This window comes from Hyperoodon ampullatus (genome assembly GCF_949752795.1).
Source record: "Hyperoodon ampullatus genome assembly, chromosome: 12".
Classification (NCBI taxonomy): domain Eukaryota; kingdom Metazoa; phylum Chordata; class Mammalia; order Artiodactyla; family Ziphiidae; genus Hyperoodon; species Hyperoodon ampullatus.
Genome location: NC_136925.1, coordinates 72099590 through 72116946, shown reverse-complemented (window position 1 = coordinate 72116946; position 17357 = coordinate 72099590).

Sequence of the window (17357 nt, the reverse complement as noted above, 5' to 3'; positions counted from 1 at the left end):
TATTAAGGAGAATGCTTTATGGTTTTCAATGCACTGTTAACACATACAATCTAATTTTCACAATCATCAGTCAGAATGCTCTTACTGACTATATGGTGATATATTACTATCTGCTTGACTATGATTAAACATATTCATATATATCACATATGTATGTATGTACATACATAACATTATATGATTATCTGTTATGCTGTAAGCTTATATGCTGACAGCAAAGCTCTCTCCAAATTCTTCTTTTAAATTATGAATATATATATATATATATATATATATTTTTTTTTTGGCCGTGCCACATGGCTTGAGGGATCTTAGTTCCCCGACCAGGGATCGAACCTGGGCTCTCAGCAGTGAAAGGGCAGAGTCCTAACCACTGGACGGCCAGAGAATTCCCTCTCCAAATTTTTAAAGGTAAACTACATAATTTGCACACAATGAAAAAGACCAGATTATGCAAAAAGGACCTTAGAGATAAAGTATTTCCTGGCTCAGAAATAAAAAGAGCAAAAAGTTGGTTATAATCTAACAGGCAGTATGAAGAATTTAACATGAGAATATTTTGATCTTTTGGTAGAGCTGTTATTGGTGAGTTTGGTAAAAAAAAATTCTTATGTCAGAGAGGAAGTCTCCATTCTCTCCGGGGCAGAGGATACTCTGCCTCAAACATAACCCAGGCATGTCCTGTCCTAGAGGGAAATAAATAAATTATTATCGGAAAATTAACCCACTTGTTTACAGAGCCTAGAATCTTTGCTTATTATGATTCAGTGCTTACCAAATAATCGTCTGATCATCATTCAGCATATATTTAGATTTTTAAAAAGAGAGGGGATGCATTGGCTGGAAAAAATGGGTATCAAGTTCCCTGGACAGTCACATCTCTTGCTGTAAATTTATAAATTGGCAACCAGGCCAGTTCTCCTTCCACTGCAACAGCTACGGGCAGGTCAGGGTGGCCCAGAAACAATGCAAGGAACTAAGGTTAGTGATGTGGTTTAAGAAGCATCATCTACTGCCACCAAGGACACATTTCCATGCCAAATCAGGCACAACCCAAGCAGGTGACCTTTCCCCTTCCTAGTTTATGTCTAAACCTAAAGGGATACTTGCTTAATCAAGCATATGAAGCTGGGCCTAGGAAGATTTCTTTGAACAGTTTTATTGAGATATAACTCATGTAGCATAAAATTCATCCACTGAAAATGTACAACGAAGCCATTTTTAGTTTATGTACAGAGTGCAATCTAATCTAATCATCATAATCTCAGTTTAGAACTTTTTTTATCACCTCATAAAGAAAACATGTTTATTAGCAGTCATTCCCCACCCCAATCCAGTTCTACTTTCTGTCTCTACAGATGTGCCTATTCTGGACAAGTCATATAACTGGAAGTATACAATAATAAATAAAGAGGCCTTTTGTGATTGGCCTCTTTCGCTGATACCACGTTTTTGAGGTTTGTCTGTGTTGTGTGTGTCAGTACTTCAATACTGCTACTATGAAGATTTGGAGAATGACTGTTGTGACCAAAACCCCAAACTGCAAACTCTGCTGGTGATGTGGTTTTTGTTGTTAACGTTATTTTCTATTGCTCCAATGGTTTTTTAAAAAAGAACACCCCATGGGCTTCCCTGGTGGTGCAGTGGTTGGGAGTCCGCCTGCCGATGCAGGGGACACGGGTTCGTGCCCCGGTCCGGGAAGATCCCACATGCCGCAGAGCAGCTGGGCCCGTGAGCCATGGCCGCTGAGCCTGCGCGTCCGGAGCCTGTGCTCCGCCACGGGAGAGGCCACAACAGTGAGAGGCCCGCGTACCGCAAAAAAAAAAAAAAAAAAAAGGACACCCCAATGTAATATTTTAGCCCAAAGGAAACTTTATTACTCTCAATTTAATTTATCTTTTATTTTATTTAAAAAAATTTTTATTGGAGTATAGTTGATTAATTTAAATAACACCTCCTTTTTAAAAAATGCAATCTGTCCCTCTTTCTGTTATTAGGTTCATTTTTGCACATCCCTTCCCTTCCCTACACCCACCCTCCTTCCTGTCTGCCGGCAGAGCAGGCGCAAGCTGTCCTGCAGAGGCTCGTGCTAACCTCCTACATTCCTGGTGGTAGTGGGGGGGAGCGGGTTCCTCTGCCTCCAGGTTTCGGAAATCAGCCCCCATTCACATCACCTTCCTTTACGTCGCAGATAAAATGAGTTGTCCTGCCTCTGAGCTCCCTCCAGACCCAGCTCGGCGCAATCCATCATGCCTCTGAGTGAGTGCGGGGAGGGACCAGACCTCAGCCATCTTGTCCCCCATCCCCAGCGGCCGTACACTGCACCTGATAGAAGAGCTACAGAACGAACTGAATCACAGGACAGAGACCCTGATGTGACCATTTGGGGATTTCATAAAGTAACAGGAAAATAACAAAGTTCCCCAGTCTGGGGACACTTTAATTGCAGAGAAGTTACAGAAAAGGTGAATAAAACACTTTAAGATAAAGGAGGCTTGCAAAAGCTCTGTCATGTGCAACACACTCCCTCTTGCCTTCACTGATCAAATATTAGTGTGTAACGCCAGCTGTTTCTTTAAATCTCTCTGTCTTTGGAGTCCTGTTTTCCAAAATGCCCTTTGAAGTCAATAGTTCCAGTTCAGGTTTCCCAGGACTAGCATGGTGGCTGATTTGGAATGGTGTCTCTGCCCACGTGGGCAGGCTTTATACCACTCTGAATTCCAACTGCTGTGGAGCCCTTACAGGCGATCTGATTTTCTAACGTGGCCAAGGTCACAGATCTGTCAGCATCTGTCTTTGATCTTCCATCTCCTATCTTGAGGCGCCATGTACTTTTATTAGGATTTGGGGGTGTACGATTGGCAGCAAAGCCAAGGCAGAGGAAGGGAATCAAATTGTTCATTACTCTCATTTGCTCGGCTTTGCAGTCTCTGAATCATGGCAGGACCAGGAGAGGAGCAGAGAATGCCCCCTGCGATTCTCTATCTTGGGCTCACTACTTTGCCTGGGACCATCTCCCTCACTCTGAATTCCTCTGGCAAATGTGTCAGCACCTGATTCTGCTTCCATTTTCCTTCTCATATTTCACTCTGGGAGCCTGATACGTGGCTGGACCTGACAAGAATACATGTATAAGGATGCAAGCCCCAGAAAACCTTGAATATATTCCTGTTAAGTAAGGGTCCATGGGGGCAACAAAGAAATCATCTCTAACTCATTTTTGAGCACTGTAACAAGGGCATTTTCTGGGGGAGAAAAATCATGTTTTATTGTTGCACTCGTAATGTTCACAGCTGTTACAGACTTTGTCACCTCTAATGACAATACATTACAGAGAACATTTCAGTATCTGCAAGGGAAGGAGGGGCCAGTAGTGCAGGCTGGTCCCCACTCCTCCCAGCTGCTGCACTTTTCACCAAACGAAATCAACTACCATGTATCTTGGTGCTGGAGTTAGGCTATTGGCTTTTAACTAATCAAGTTCTGAAGCAATTCCTTCCCACAAAATAATTTTTATTAATGAGAGGTGAGATGAGAAAGCTCCACTTTGCCTGGAGCAGCCTGCTGATATGCTAATACCTCCTAATGCTGAAATGCTAATGAATCAAAATCTAATCCTCATTTAGACAGAAGCGAGCACAGAGTCTGGAATCACAGGACTCAGGTGGGAGTCTCTTTGCCACTGATCCACGAGGATCCTCAGTTACTTCACTGCTAAAATGGGCTTCTTGTGAGAATTATATAAGATCAAGTATGTAGCTGGTATATGGTGAAACGCACTACAGATATTAATTACATGTAAATATATAACTATCTACAGAAAACTCATATAAGTATCAATGTCCTCAAAGTGAAATGGGGTCTGTTTCTGTAGCATTTAATATAAGCTTTCCTAAAGAATTGCATTAGAGGAAGCATAAATACTACTTAGCAAGACATCTCCCCTCAACAGATCTTTCAGATGTACTGCTAGCATCTTTGAACAACAGCTTCAGGACAAGATTGCCTCATCTAGGACCTGGGCAGATTTTGAAGTTATTTATCTGGGTGACCAAAGGAGTCAATACTAGAAATGGGCTATTAGAAACCCGAGAAAGGAGGTAGAAGTCCACCAAGTGGTGAGAGGTTAAATAAAGTAAAACCATGTAATGGAATACCATACAGTGTTTGAAAATGATGTTTCAGAAGAATCTTTCATGACATGGAGAAACAGTCATGATATACGCACTAAGAAAAATGAGGTTATTAACCAAAAATGTATACATGCATTTCAATATAAATGTGTATATGTAAATGTATGTCTAGAGAAAAGGCTAGAAAGTAGTTGCTGTAGACTGAATATTTGTGTCCCCCCGCCCCAAATTCATATGTTGAAACTCCACCCCTCCCCTGATGTGATGGTATTAGGAGGTGAGGCCTTTGGAAAGTAATTAGGATTAGGTGAGGTTATGAGAGTGGAGCCCTCATGAATAGGATTAGTGCCCTAATGAGAGTCACAAGAGCACTGGCTTCCTCTCTCTGCTCTACCCCATGTGAGGATACAAGGAGAAGTCAGCAATCTGCAAACCAGAAGAAACACTTCACCAACCTGACCATGCTGGCACCTTGGTCTTGGATGTCCAGCCTCCAGAACGGTGGGCAATAAATTTCTGTGGTTTATAAGCCACCCAGTCTATGGTACATTGTTATAGCAGCACAAACTGAATAAGACAGAAATACACTAAAACTACCTCTATACAAGTACAAAAGTGAGGATGGCATGCTTAATAATAGTTCATCTTTTAAATAATCAATTTTAGATGACTATAAATTTAATGTGAAAAAAGGAGAAAAAATTTAACATGAACAGCAGTTTAACATGGATGCTAAAAAATTAACGCACTTACAATCTGCTGAATAGAAGCATAAGTATACAACAGATCAAGTGAGATTATCAACATATTCAAGGCTGCTCAGAACTTATCCAGTAGAAACTATCACATTTTAAGAGGGAGGATGAAAAATGGAGTTTATTCAGAGATGGAAGATCCGCATCCTGATTTCTGCTAAGTGTTTGATACCTAGTGTGCCGTTTAAACCTTATGACAATCTTGTGGGTTCCATCCCATGTTTTACTTTGATTTTTGTATTAGTTTGAATTATAATAATGGAGAGGCAGCAGAGTCCAGTGGTGAAGGGCATGAAGTCTGGAGTCAGATTCTGGCTTCAAATTCTGGACCCATAATGTAATGACCTTGGACAAATTATGTAAGTCCTCTTAGTCTCAGTGTCCTCCTATGTAAAATGGGATAATAACACCACCCACCTCGAGTGTGGATGTGAGGATGTAAAATACTAATTACGATTCCCAACACACACTGAGTACTTTTAAAGTTATTATTATTAAGCAGTGCTAGTAGTTGAAGTGACCTAGCGTATTTTTCGGAAGCTCAGAGAAGAGTATTACAGTTGCGGCAATAGAATAAAGGAACTTCTGGAAAGGACCTAAATCCACTCTGAGGGAATTTTAAAATGTATGAGCAGATGGTGTATGCCTCCAAGGGTCACCACCCCTGATCTGCCTCTGTGTGTTAGGTACCATCTCTCACATCCTGTCTCTTATTCCAAATTCTCTGATCTTTTCCTTTTTAATTAATTACCGATTAGAGCCACTCGCTAAGGATGGAGGCATTTGACACACAGGAAAAGATGTCATTCAAAGAGGAAACCAAGACAGGACCTTTATGACGGCAGAACTTCAGATGCATACTTTGATTTACAGGTCACAAATCTGAATTTTGTTGGTGCAAACAGAATTCTACCCTAGGGGTTCAATTCATACGAAGTTAAAACAATGAGGGCTTGGTTTATAAACTGAAATGTTAATTCATTTGCAATGCATAATACAAGTTCCACTAGAAAATACAGCTAGAAATTCACAGTCACTCAGGCATTACTCTCCCTGATAGGAAAGTCAATTTTTATAGTTGAAAGTTTGATTTCTGAAAATAGACTACAAAGTAAGGAGTTGTTGCCATGAAGGCTTTTCCTCTGTTGTATACACTGCTTTCTTTCCAATATTTCCACTAGGACAATGCCTGACACAGTAACTGCTCCATAAATTGTTGAGTTGAATAAAAGAATGAAAGAACAAAGGAAGGAAGGAAGAGAGAGAGAGGGAAGAGGAGGAGAAGTGGAAGTGGGGGAGGGAGGATGGTTTCAGGGGCTAGCATCACCAACCAAGGCAAGCCTGACTCCTCTGTCACTGTCGCCCAAGGCTAGCCATACAACATGGTCAGACTTGCTGTCACGTGCTCAGTCTCCTGATCCCTGGATAGGGCTGGTGCCCAGTGACAAATTCTTGTTTAAACAAACATGCCACAGACACCGAGAATTTGAAAGGGGGCTGGAGCCAGGAGAAATGGGACATCACAGGAATTTAGTCTCGTCCTTCCTGTCCCAGGCATCTCCAGCCACAAGGCTCACTTACACAATGGCCTCTGCTTTCCTATTAAACTCCAGATTTTGTTGTTGTTGTTGTTTTAATTTAAACTCCATCACTGTGGAAAACACTGAGCATTTACAACTGATGAGCTTTTATCTTAGATCTGGGGAGAAAACTTAAATGAGTTCAGAACTGGATTTCTCATTTTTTAAACTTAATTTTCTTACATTAGATTTTGTAATATTACCTGTCTGTCCTTAACAATCAGCTGAAGAGTTGAAAGCCTCTGCTTCCCCTTCTCCCCAAATGGTACGGCTTCTCTTACACATTGACAGAAGTTCCAAATCCACGTTCCACAAAGGAATAATGACTATTTACAACGCCCTTAAAATTCTATTACATCCCTCTCTGTCCTACGGCGCCCCCCAAACAGACCATAAATGTGTAAACTAACTTGAAATATTTCACATGACCTCTACCAGTCAGTTATAAATCTCAAAACGGCATTTTCCCTTGAATCCAGATAATCTGACCCTAAATCCCTTAAGTCTTAACTGCAATGCTATGCTCATTTTGGAGGGGAAACTTATAATTTGAGTGTTAATACTCAAGATATACAATTTAAGGCATTATTTTGAGAGTGAAAATGTAAACAAGTACGGAGAGAGGTGATATACAGCCCTGAATCATTCAGAGATCATAGATGGATTTGTAGAAGAGAATTTGACCCATGTACAAAAAAATTGCTAAGTGCAGGAAAACATCTCTGAGGTTGTAATATTAGCTCCACCTTGGTCGATGCTTAAGCAAAAATAAATTAATAAAATGAAAATGTAAGAAAAAAACTGCATTTCCCCTTCTTTTCATTCTTTTTTACTTTCTTTTTCTCTCCTTTATTTTGGCATTCAGTTTTCCCCATGTTCTAATTTTATAATTACACAAATAATACATAGATTACTTGTTGTCAGAATTTGAGCGATACAGAAGTTGTAGAGAGTATGAATGTCACCCTTTAACCAGCTCCCCCCATTCCCAGAGGTAATCATGACTGAGCATTAAATTCATAGCCTTCCATTTTTTTAAAAACTGCTTTTACATTTTCTTAAGAATATATACTCATAGAAGAGAACATAAGGTTATTTATGTAAGGTTATATTTTTGAAAATAAATGGTATCTTACTATATGTATTACTCTGTACTTTTTTCACTTAATAATATCTTTAGAAATAGTCATGTGTCAAATCATATAGGGATACCACATTCTTTCTAGTAGCTCTATAGTTTTCTACAATATAGTACAATAGTGTATTGTACTTTTCTCAAAGGATGGTCATTTAGGCTGTTTCCAGTTTTATTTTTAATGAATCCTTCTTTTAAAAATGTTATGCACATATGCAAATAGTATAAATACAGGACAGATTGCTAGAATTGGAATTGTTGAGTCAAAGAGCATGTGTACCTAATCTTTTAATAAAGATTGCTTAAATCCGTCCAAAAAGAACATCCAAATGTATAGTACTCTCCGTTGTCTCTGTCTCTATTTCCATGCACCAGTGCCAACGCCAAAATTCATTGGTCTTTTTATTATTTACTATCAGATAATTTTAAAAATTACACCTCATTTACATTGCTTTGGTGATTAAGTAGATCAAGTATAAGTTTATATGTATTTTAGCCATATATATTTGGCTCCATCTGCTGTAAATTTGACCATTATACTCTTGGATTATTTTCTTTTCTTATTGATTTATATTTTGTATATTTTTAATATTAATCTTCTTTCTGCCACACATGTAAGAAATATTTTTCCTCAATCTTACATTTGCCTTTTATATTTGCATATGGTGTTTTTTTTCCTGGTCCAGAAAAATATTTTTTAAATTATATTACCAAAAGTAATCATATTATGACTGTCCCAGCTGAGTACATGGAGTTTCTAGGCATGGTGCAGAGAAGGGGAACCCAGGCAGAAGCTGGCGGTGCTTCTGAGTTGAGGTGACAGAGTTGGGAGTCCAGGGAGGGCAGCATATCAGAGAGGGAAGAGCAGCACAGAGAGAGACCTCCAGGGATCTGCAGCCTGTTCCCTGTGAGAATTCAGTTGAGTACTGATCAATGCATGTGTGTGAGGAAACTACCTGAGGCCAAGAAAAGAACCAACCCAAAGGATTAGAGTGAGCAGTGGCCAGAGCCCACACAGGGCTAAGACTAGTGTGTCTCCAACAGTTAGATTAGAAAACGTCATAGTTCAGGAGCACTGATTAGGATCAAAGAAGTGTCTTGCCACAGTAAAGATCCAAAGGGATCAAAGCGTTTCCAAGTAACTTAGCCACATTGCAGAGCAAAGCTCAAGAATATTTCTAGGAATACAAAAATCTAGCAACCAATAAGGTAAAATGCAAAATGTTTAGCATTTAATAATAAATTACACAGCCTGCAAAAAAGCAGGAAAGTACAACCCTTAATGAGGTGAAAATCAATCAACCAATCAAAACTGACTCAGAAACAACATAGATTTTAGAATTAGTAGAATAAGACATTGAAGCAGTTACTATAACTGTGCTCCATATGTTTGAGAAGCTAGAGACTGAACATGTGATGACTGAACATGTTAAGCAGAGGCATGAAGGATGTTTAAAAGACCCAACTAAAACTTCTAAAGATGAAACACATAACGGCAAGGTAAAAATACAGCAGATGAGATTAATGGCAGATTAGACATTGCCAACAATGATAAAAAAATAGTGAACATGAAAAAACAGCAATAGAAACTGTTCAAAATTAAATTGTGAAAATGACTGGTTAAAAAAAAATACAGCATCAGTTAATTGAGGATAACTTCAAGTAAGCAAATATACACGTAACTGGCATACACAAAGGAGAGGAGAGGGTGAAGGAACCAAAAAAAAAAAAATTGAAAAAAATGGCCAAAACCTTTCAAATTTGATGAAAACATTTACAGTTGCAGAGACCACAGATCCAAGGAAAAAACAACATGCACAAGAAATATGAAGAAAACTACACTAAGGCACATCATAACTAAATTGCTTAAAAGCAGTGATAAGAAGAAAATCTTAAAAGCAGAGAAAAAACATATTACATACTGAGAAACAAAGATAAGGATGACAGCAGACTTCTCATCAGAAACAATGCAAGCTAAAAGACAGTGCAGCATCAATTTAAAAAGTATTGAAAGAATAATACCATCAGCCTAGAATTCTTTATATGGTGAAAATATCTTTTGAAATTAAGGTTCAATGAAAATGTTTCTAGATATACAGAAATGGAAAGAACTCATCACCAACAGTTCTGCAATACCAAACATTTTAAGCTCTTCAAGCAGAAAGAAAATGACAACAAAATTAAACTGGGACCTACACAAATGAATGAAGATTACTGGAGAAAATCTATGTGACTTTGGTTAAGGCAAAGATTTTCTAGATACAATGCCAAAAGCATATCCATAAGAGAAACAAAATTATAAATTGAACTTCACCAAAATTAAGAACTTCTGCTCTTTGAAATACCTGAGTAAGATAATGAAAAGACAACCCACAGACAGGAATAACATTTGCAAGACACATATTGGATAAAGAACTTAATTATAAGTCTATAAAAGCTCTCAAAAGTTGGTAATAAGAAAACAAATAGGGCCTCCCTGGTGGCGCAGTGGTTGAGAGTCCGCCTGCCAATGCAGGGGATACGGGTTCGTGCCCCGGTCTGGGAGGATCCCATATGCCGCGGAGCGGCTGGGCCCTTGAGCCATGGCTGCTGAGCCTGCGCATCCGGAGCCTGTGCTCCGCAACGGGAGAGACCACAACAGTGAGAGGCCCGCGTACCACAAAAAAAAAAAAAAAAAGAGAGAAAACAAATAATATCACATAAAATGGGCAAAAGAGTTTGGACACACCACCAGTGAAAACCTATGGATGGATAATAAGTACATGAAAAAATGGTCAGCATCATTAGTCATTAGGGATATACAAATTAAAATCACAATGAGGTATTACTGCTTGCATAACAGAATGGTTACAATTAAAATGACCGATCATATCTAGTGCTGGTGAGGATGCAGAAAAACTGAAACTCAAATACTGCTTATGGTTATGTATGCATTCTCATCTGGTGACTCAGCTGGAGAAGAATCTACTTCCAAGCTCACTCAAGTTGTTGGCAGAATTTATTTCCTTGTAGCTATAGGGCTGAGAGCTTTAGAATTTTTTGCTGACTATTGGCTAGAGGCTTCCTCAGCTCCTAGATGCAACCCACAGTTCCCTGTCATGTGGTCCTTTCCATAGGCAGTTTACAGAGTGGCAGCTTGCTTCTTCAAGGGCAGTTGAAGAGGGAAAGAGAATGAATCTGCTAGCAAGACAGAGCCTTATATAACATAACGTAATCCAAGCATGACATCTCACCACTCTGCCATGTAACATTACAAAATCATGGAGTGACATCGTCCACTTTGCCATATCCTGTTGATTAGAAGCGAGTCTCAGGTCCTGCCCACACTCTAAGGGAGGGGAATTACACAAAGGTATGAACACCAGGAGGGGGAAGGTCATACTGGAGGCTGTGAGCCACACAGGCATTCCTGTCCTAGTAACTTTGACGGAAAATTCTTCAAAATTTGCCTTTGCTTTTGATAGATGCCCTTTACAGTATAAAGTTTTTTTTTTTTTCTTTTCTGAGTGTGCTTTGAGGGATATTTTGGGTTTGGGGGGGTGGTTGTGTGACTTTCTCATTTCATTGCTTTGCTCAGAATTTGAATTACATCAAATGCAATTTTGGCAACCATAGTGATGAACATATGGATTTAAGTTTTAAAATCTGTTAAGGTGGTGATATTGTTTCCAATACATTATAACATAGTGAGTAATCAATGATGACTCATCCCTGTGTTCCTGAGAAACATTCTTTTTAATACATTGGTGAATTTGATTTGCAAGTATTTTATTTAGGATGTTTATATCTAAATTCAAAAATGAGCTTGAACTATAGCTTTATTTTTATTTTATGGCACTTTATTCTGTCATGCTAGCATTACAGAATGAATTGGAAAGCTTCCTAATAGTTTCTCTTCTTTGGAATTATGTATGTAATGTAGGAAGTATATGTTCTTTAAATGTACAGAATTTTCTCATGAAACCATCTAAGCTTTTTTGCTGCCCACAGTGCAACAAAAAACAAGGATGAAAAAGGGCTTGCTGGCCAGGCAGCCCCAATACAGTAGCTGTACAATCACCATGAGCATCGCTCAAAGGTGCTTCACCGCTACTTGTGTTCATTGTTCTTGAGCTTGGAGCGTCCCTGTAAAATTAATGCCCCAGTGGTAGCCATCTCTCATATTTAATCTGAGCAGTGTTGTCTTGTTTTGCTTTGTTTTGCTTTGCTTTTTTACAATCTCCTTTCCCCGTGGATCTGATCCTGTTGCTTTTTAAAATTTTCATAGTTCCTCAGAATTTCTGGTTCCCTCATGTTGTACTTTTCTTGTTTACCAGAAAGTTTAATTCATACAAATTTTATTTTATTATTTCAAGAAGCTTGGGGTAAAAGAAAAAGCAAAGTATTTTGTTGCAGCCACTATCTTGATCCAACCTTATTTTATTATTTTAGAAAAAAGGGTCGGGTCAAATTTAGATGATGAAATTTGCTACTCAGTGAAGGCTGAAAAACTTTGAACGTGTATCTGAATTTACTTCAGATCTACCAGGCTTATATAACAATAGATAGGATGCCTTACAATCCACTTGAGAGACAAAGGTAATCTTGGCAGTGCAGAGGGCTTTTAGGAAGGAATATACTGATATGCAGACTTATGGAGTTAATTGGTTCAATACATGATTCTTAAAGCTTTTTTTAGAAAAGGTTATTTAAAGTTTTCTAAGTCTTAAAGATTGGATCCTGGTTTGAAAGCAGAATTAGTAGCAGCACCAAGACAGAAGTAGCCCCTATTCTATTATTAAATAAAGCTATGGTGAATAAATTATTTAAGGTTTCTATTTCTTCCCAAGATGACAACTCCCCAGTGGTGCAAATACTGTGGCAGTTACGTCACAGAGTCATATTTAGGTGTTGTTCAATTCAATATATGGCAGATAACTCTGAATATTGAAGAATTAAATGGAATTAGATCAAACATTAGATTAATGTTTGTATAATTAGCACATCTAATATAATACAATTAAATGGAGATAAGATGGGCCAACAAAAGCCAACTATATTATGAAGAAAACAGGAGGTTGAAAGTTTTTTTTATTTATCTAATACACTTTACTTCTATTTCAAAGTGAATGGCTTCATAGCAACACCCCATATGCACATTCAACAATTAATTACCTGAGCTTTAGGGAGTTTGAAATTAGTTTAAAACTGTTTGTTATAAATGGATTTTATTAATTATGGGAGATATTATGACCCTACAGGCAAGTAACTAACTGGAAGGTCAGAGATTGCGGCACCTGGATTTCAAAACTTTAAATCACAAGCCCTTTCCAAAGATACTGCAACTGCAGGTGTGCTGGGAAATCCACCTGAGGCTAGCCTTTGCTCTCTACCTGTTCCACAGCAAAGCAAGTCAGAAGGAGGCATCTTGCTGGATGTAAGAAAAGCATATCACATGGTCACTGGTTTCTACTCCACCTGGGACCACACCTGCTTAAATGTGCCGGCCCTCCCTGGAGATGGTAAGCTCAGCTCTCTCTGACAACACTAATCTTGTGCACGGTGCCCGTACTCCTCCAGACCCTCTTTTCTCTCTGTTGTAAGTCAGGGGAAATTCCACCACTTTATTTCCCAAGATGGCCAAAGGGAAGAAATGACTGGGGAAAAAAATGAATGTAGAAAAACAATGCTAAATATTTAATTGTTATTTAACAAAGGAGTCATAAAGGAGAAGGAGCAGCTCTGAGACAAAAAACTTAGGGGCTTCCCTGGTGGCGCAGTGGTTGAGCGTCCGCCTGCCGATGCAGGGGACACAGGTTTGTGCCCCGGTCCTGGAAGATCCCACATGCCGCGGAGCGGCTGGGCCCGTGAGCCATGGCTGCTGAGCCTGCGCGTCCGGAGCCTGTGCTCTGCAATGGGAGAGGCCACAACAGTGAGAAGCCCGCGTACCGCAAAAAAAAAAAAAAAAAAAAAACCAACTTAGAACTGGCTGGTACGTATGCATTTGAACTCTTAAGCAATAACCTTTCATTAATTTAGGGCATTTAATAATGCAGATTTAATAAGATAAACAGGAAAGAAGTCCTATGGCTCTGAAATGGGAAAAGGCAAATATTCACACCCATTTCCACATCTCAGTGGTCTTTATTATTACATTTGCAGTGATGCAGCAATAAAATTAGGACATGAAAACCTGCACCTTTGGGGCTTCCCTGGTGGCGCAGTGGTTGAGGGTCCGCCTGCCGATGCGGGGGACACGGGTTCGTGCCCCGGTCTGGGAGGATCCCGCGTGCCGCGGAGCGGCCGGGCCCGAGGGCCATGGCTGCTGGGCCTGCGCGTCCGGAGCCTGTGCTCCGCAATGCGAGAGGCCGCGGCAGTGAGAGGCCCGCGTACCGCAAAAAAAAAAAAAAAAACCTGCACATTTGTCTTCACCCTAGAAACTGATTCATGTCAAAATGTCACATCCTTTTCACTATCAACAGACTAGAAGCTGTTATTTCTCTGGTATGTTTTAATAGCACAAAGAGAAGAAGCCGAATTAACTGATACATTCATAATCATTTGGATTTTCAAGTACTCAATTTTTTAAAAAAGATTATATAATCTCAGAGATCAAGAAAAAAAGCAAGGGGAATGATTTGTAGCACAGTTTCTACGTAGGAAGAATCCCCTGTACTCCAAAATGTGTAACCGTGAGGAAAGGGGAGATGGTTTGATGCTTTTTGTCAGTCACATTTCTGAGCTTCTCATCTGTTTTGTTCCTGTGATGAAGTCTTTATGGCCTGTATCTTTAAAGCATCATAATGCCAAATTACATGACTCAGGTCTGCTCCAACCCCACTCTGAGGGACAGCTCTGAAATAAAATTAGAAATGGCACACTAATCCTTGGCTTTTTATTATAATTTTATTTTATTTTTAAGTAGCACTTACATTGTAACAAAATGCCCCTTGTGTCTGCTAGACTCCTGTGTAGATGAAGTGGAAATTAGATACACAAGCATGCATACTACATTCGATCACGGAAAACCTTCATTCTTGTGTAAATTAAAATGATCCTCTGCACAGATGCAAAAGAACTCATCCAAGTGAAAACATTTACATGTAATTTACAAAATGTTTTCTCCCTTGGAAGCAATTGCTTCTCCCAGAATCATAAAAACCTACATTTTAAATGTTGACTAATGCTCAAAGACACTGAACCATGCTAATAAACTGCAGAAATTGAAAGAGATCCAAATGGGAAAAAGTAAAATAACCATATATTTTGATCTTCTCAGGAAATGTTTATCTGACAGAAATTTTAGGTACTGTATTAAACAAATTACTTAAATTACAATTAGTTGTCCTTTAAATTTTGTTACCTAATAATAGGGCGAAACATGTATATACAAGATCTCTATCTTTTAATGTGGATGCTTGAATTCTATGGTAACTTTTTATTGTAAACATTTTTCTTAGCCTTCAGACTGGCAGGTCCACCATAATGGCTTTCCTGACATTAGAGCATCTGGTTTGTTGAGCAAGTGCCATGTTAACAGAATGAGTGGCTGCCAGCGTCACCCAACTACCACCACCACAGGAGCTGTTACTTAGACTCAGAGCCTGTACTGTGACTACTCAGTGCTATTTTTCCACTCCCTTGTTTACTGCTCATAACCAACAAAGCTCCCAAAGGGACTTTTTTGACTGGGGTAAGTCACTTCATCCCCCACTTCCTTATTTTCCTCATCTATAAAATAAGGGTAACAAATAGCTCTTTAGGGGTATGGTGGTGAGAGAAACATGATAACGTGTAGCTCCATGTCAAGGAAAATGCCGACTGCTGAAAGGGGATAGAGAGTGAGACAATTATATCCCAAGCTTAAGGAAAGAAAGCCACTGCAACTGAGACAGAAATTTATCCCCGGGGGCTCTTGGCAGCTTAGGCAAAAAGGAAACATGATGCGTTAAAGAGCTGTTATTATCTTACGAACAGAAGCATCCCCTTTCATCGGAAGAAAAACTCTCTGCATTGATGACCTAACTCTTCGGAGGATTTTCTCCTGATTTCTCTGGGGCGCTGACCAGCGTTAGTTAGACCAGCTCCGGGAAATGCAGTAGAATTCTTCGTGTGCTCCTTTCTCAGATCGACCCCAGACCAAAGCCAAGGGCATCAAGTTAAATTCGCAGCTCTGTGAAGACACGGCTGTGGGAAGCTGGAGTTACACATTCCAAGTATGTAAGCTTCTAGTGGTCAGACTCGATGAAACCGAGAAATTCCTGAGGAGCTGATGTTCGGCAGATCCCAGGAGCTGCTGCTCTCTGCTAGGATTTGATGGGAACAGACATTTCCGAATTGAGATGCAGAGCACAGCCAGCAGCTACTGTGCACTGCTGTAGGAAAAGAGCTCAGGTGGTTTGAGTCTCTGACAAGCGGGAGTCAGGGCTGACGCTTTGCTCTGAAGAGCAGGTGCTGGAGGGCCACCTCCATCGCGTGGAGGCGCGGGGAGATGACAGGTGGGGAGGCGGCTTTGGACTTCTGATGCTCCGGGATGCTGTATCGTGTCCCCAGGGAAGATGTGACAAGGCCACTGAAGAACGTGAGGATCTGATGTACCACTTACCTACCTCTGCCCCAGGGAGCCTTGACGTGGGCCTTGAGAAAGCTTACTTTTGATGGAGGCAGCATCTAAATGAACCCGCTGGAGTGACTTAGCTGCCAACGTTACCCCCAGATAATGAAACGCCTTGCCCTGCTGGGCTGCTTATCACCCTCCCTCTGAATGCTGAGGGCTCCTGCCAAAAACGAAGATCTTGGTTCTCCCATAATTGCCACCGAGCTGTCATTTCTGAAAATAACTAAGCAAAGGGTTCTGTTGCTTGTTACGGCCACTCCTGGGTTGTGATGGTAGAATGGGGTCATCCATATGGAAGAGGGTGCTTATCATCCTATTTGCTATGGCAGGTGGATGTCTGACTCGGTTCGTCTAAAATCTGTGTCAAGCTGCTTAAGGAAATGTTAAATGTATTGTTCAGTGTCCAATGTATTCGGGCCTGCAAATAAAGAACCCTGGTGAAGGAAGAAGCCTTTGACAAGGAGAAGGATGTGAAGTTAAGGGTTATTTTAAAATCAGAAACGTTTTTCAGAAATCGAGTATAATTACACAAGGAATAGAACCAACATTTTGATTCCTATACTAGAAGTGCCTTCAAAAAAGTACTTGTTCACGATGCAGGGGACACGGGTTTGTGCCCCGGTCCGGGAAGATCCCACATGCCATGGAGCGGCTGGGCCCGTGAGCCATGGCCGCTGAGCCTGCGTGTCTGGAGCCCGTGCTCCACAACGGGAGAGGCCACAACAGTGAGAGGCCCGCGTACCGAAAAAAAAAAAAAAAAGAAGTACTTGTTTAACTGGTGGGATGTTGGGAAGTATATAAGATGTTAAGTCTGAGAGGCAGTAAAGAGATGCTAAGGAGAAAGCCGGCTGCGTCCGGGAGAGGAACCACAGGTAAACCACAGGGGACCCCAGCCAGATGTAGTGGGGTTCCTAAGTGGGATTATCTGAGGCATTCAAAGAAAGCCTCCAGCCCAAAGCCACATTCTCTACAGATTTTGAACATCTATTTACAAAGCAATCCTTTCTACTAAGTTTCATCCTCTTTCTGACCTATTATATTAAAATGCTTAGGGAAGGCACAGTATATGAAGTCTACCAATTGAATAGAATGAGTTTATCAGATGTTTTCACCCAGTACAACAGAAGTCTGGAAGAACAGAAGGGGCAGGGCGTGCAT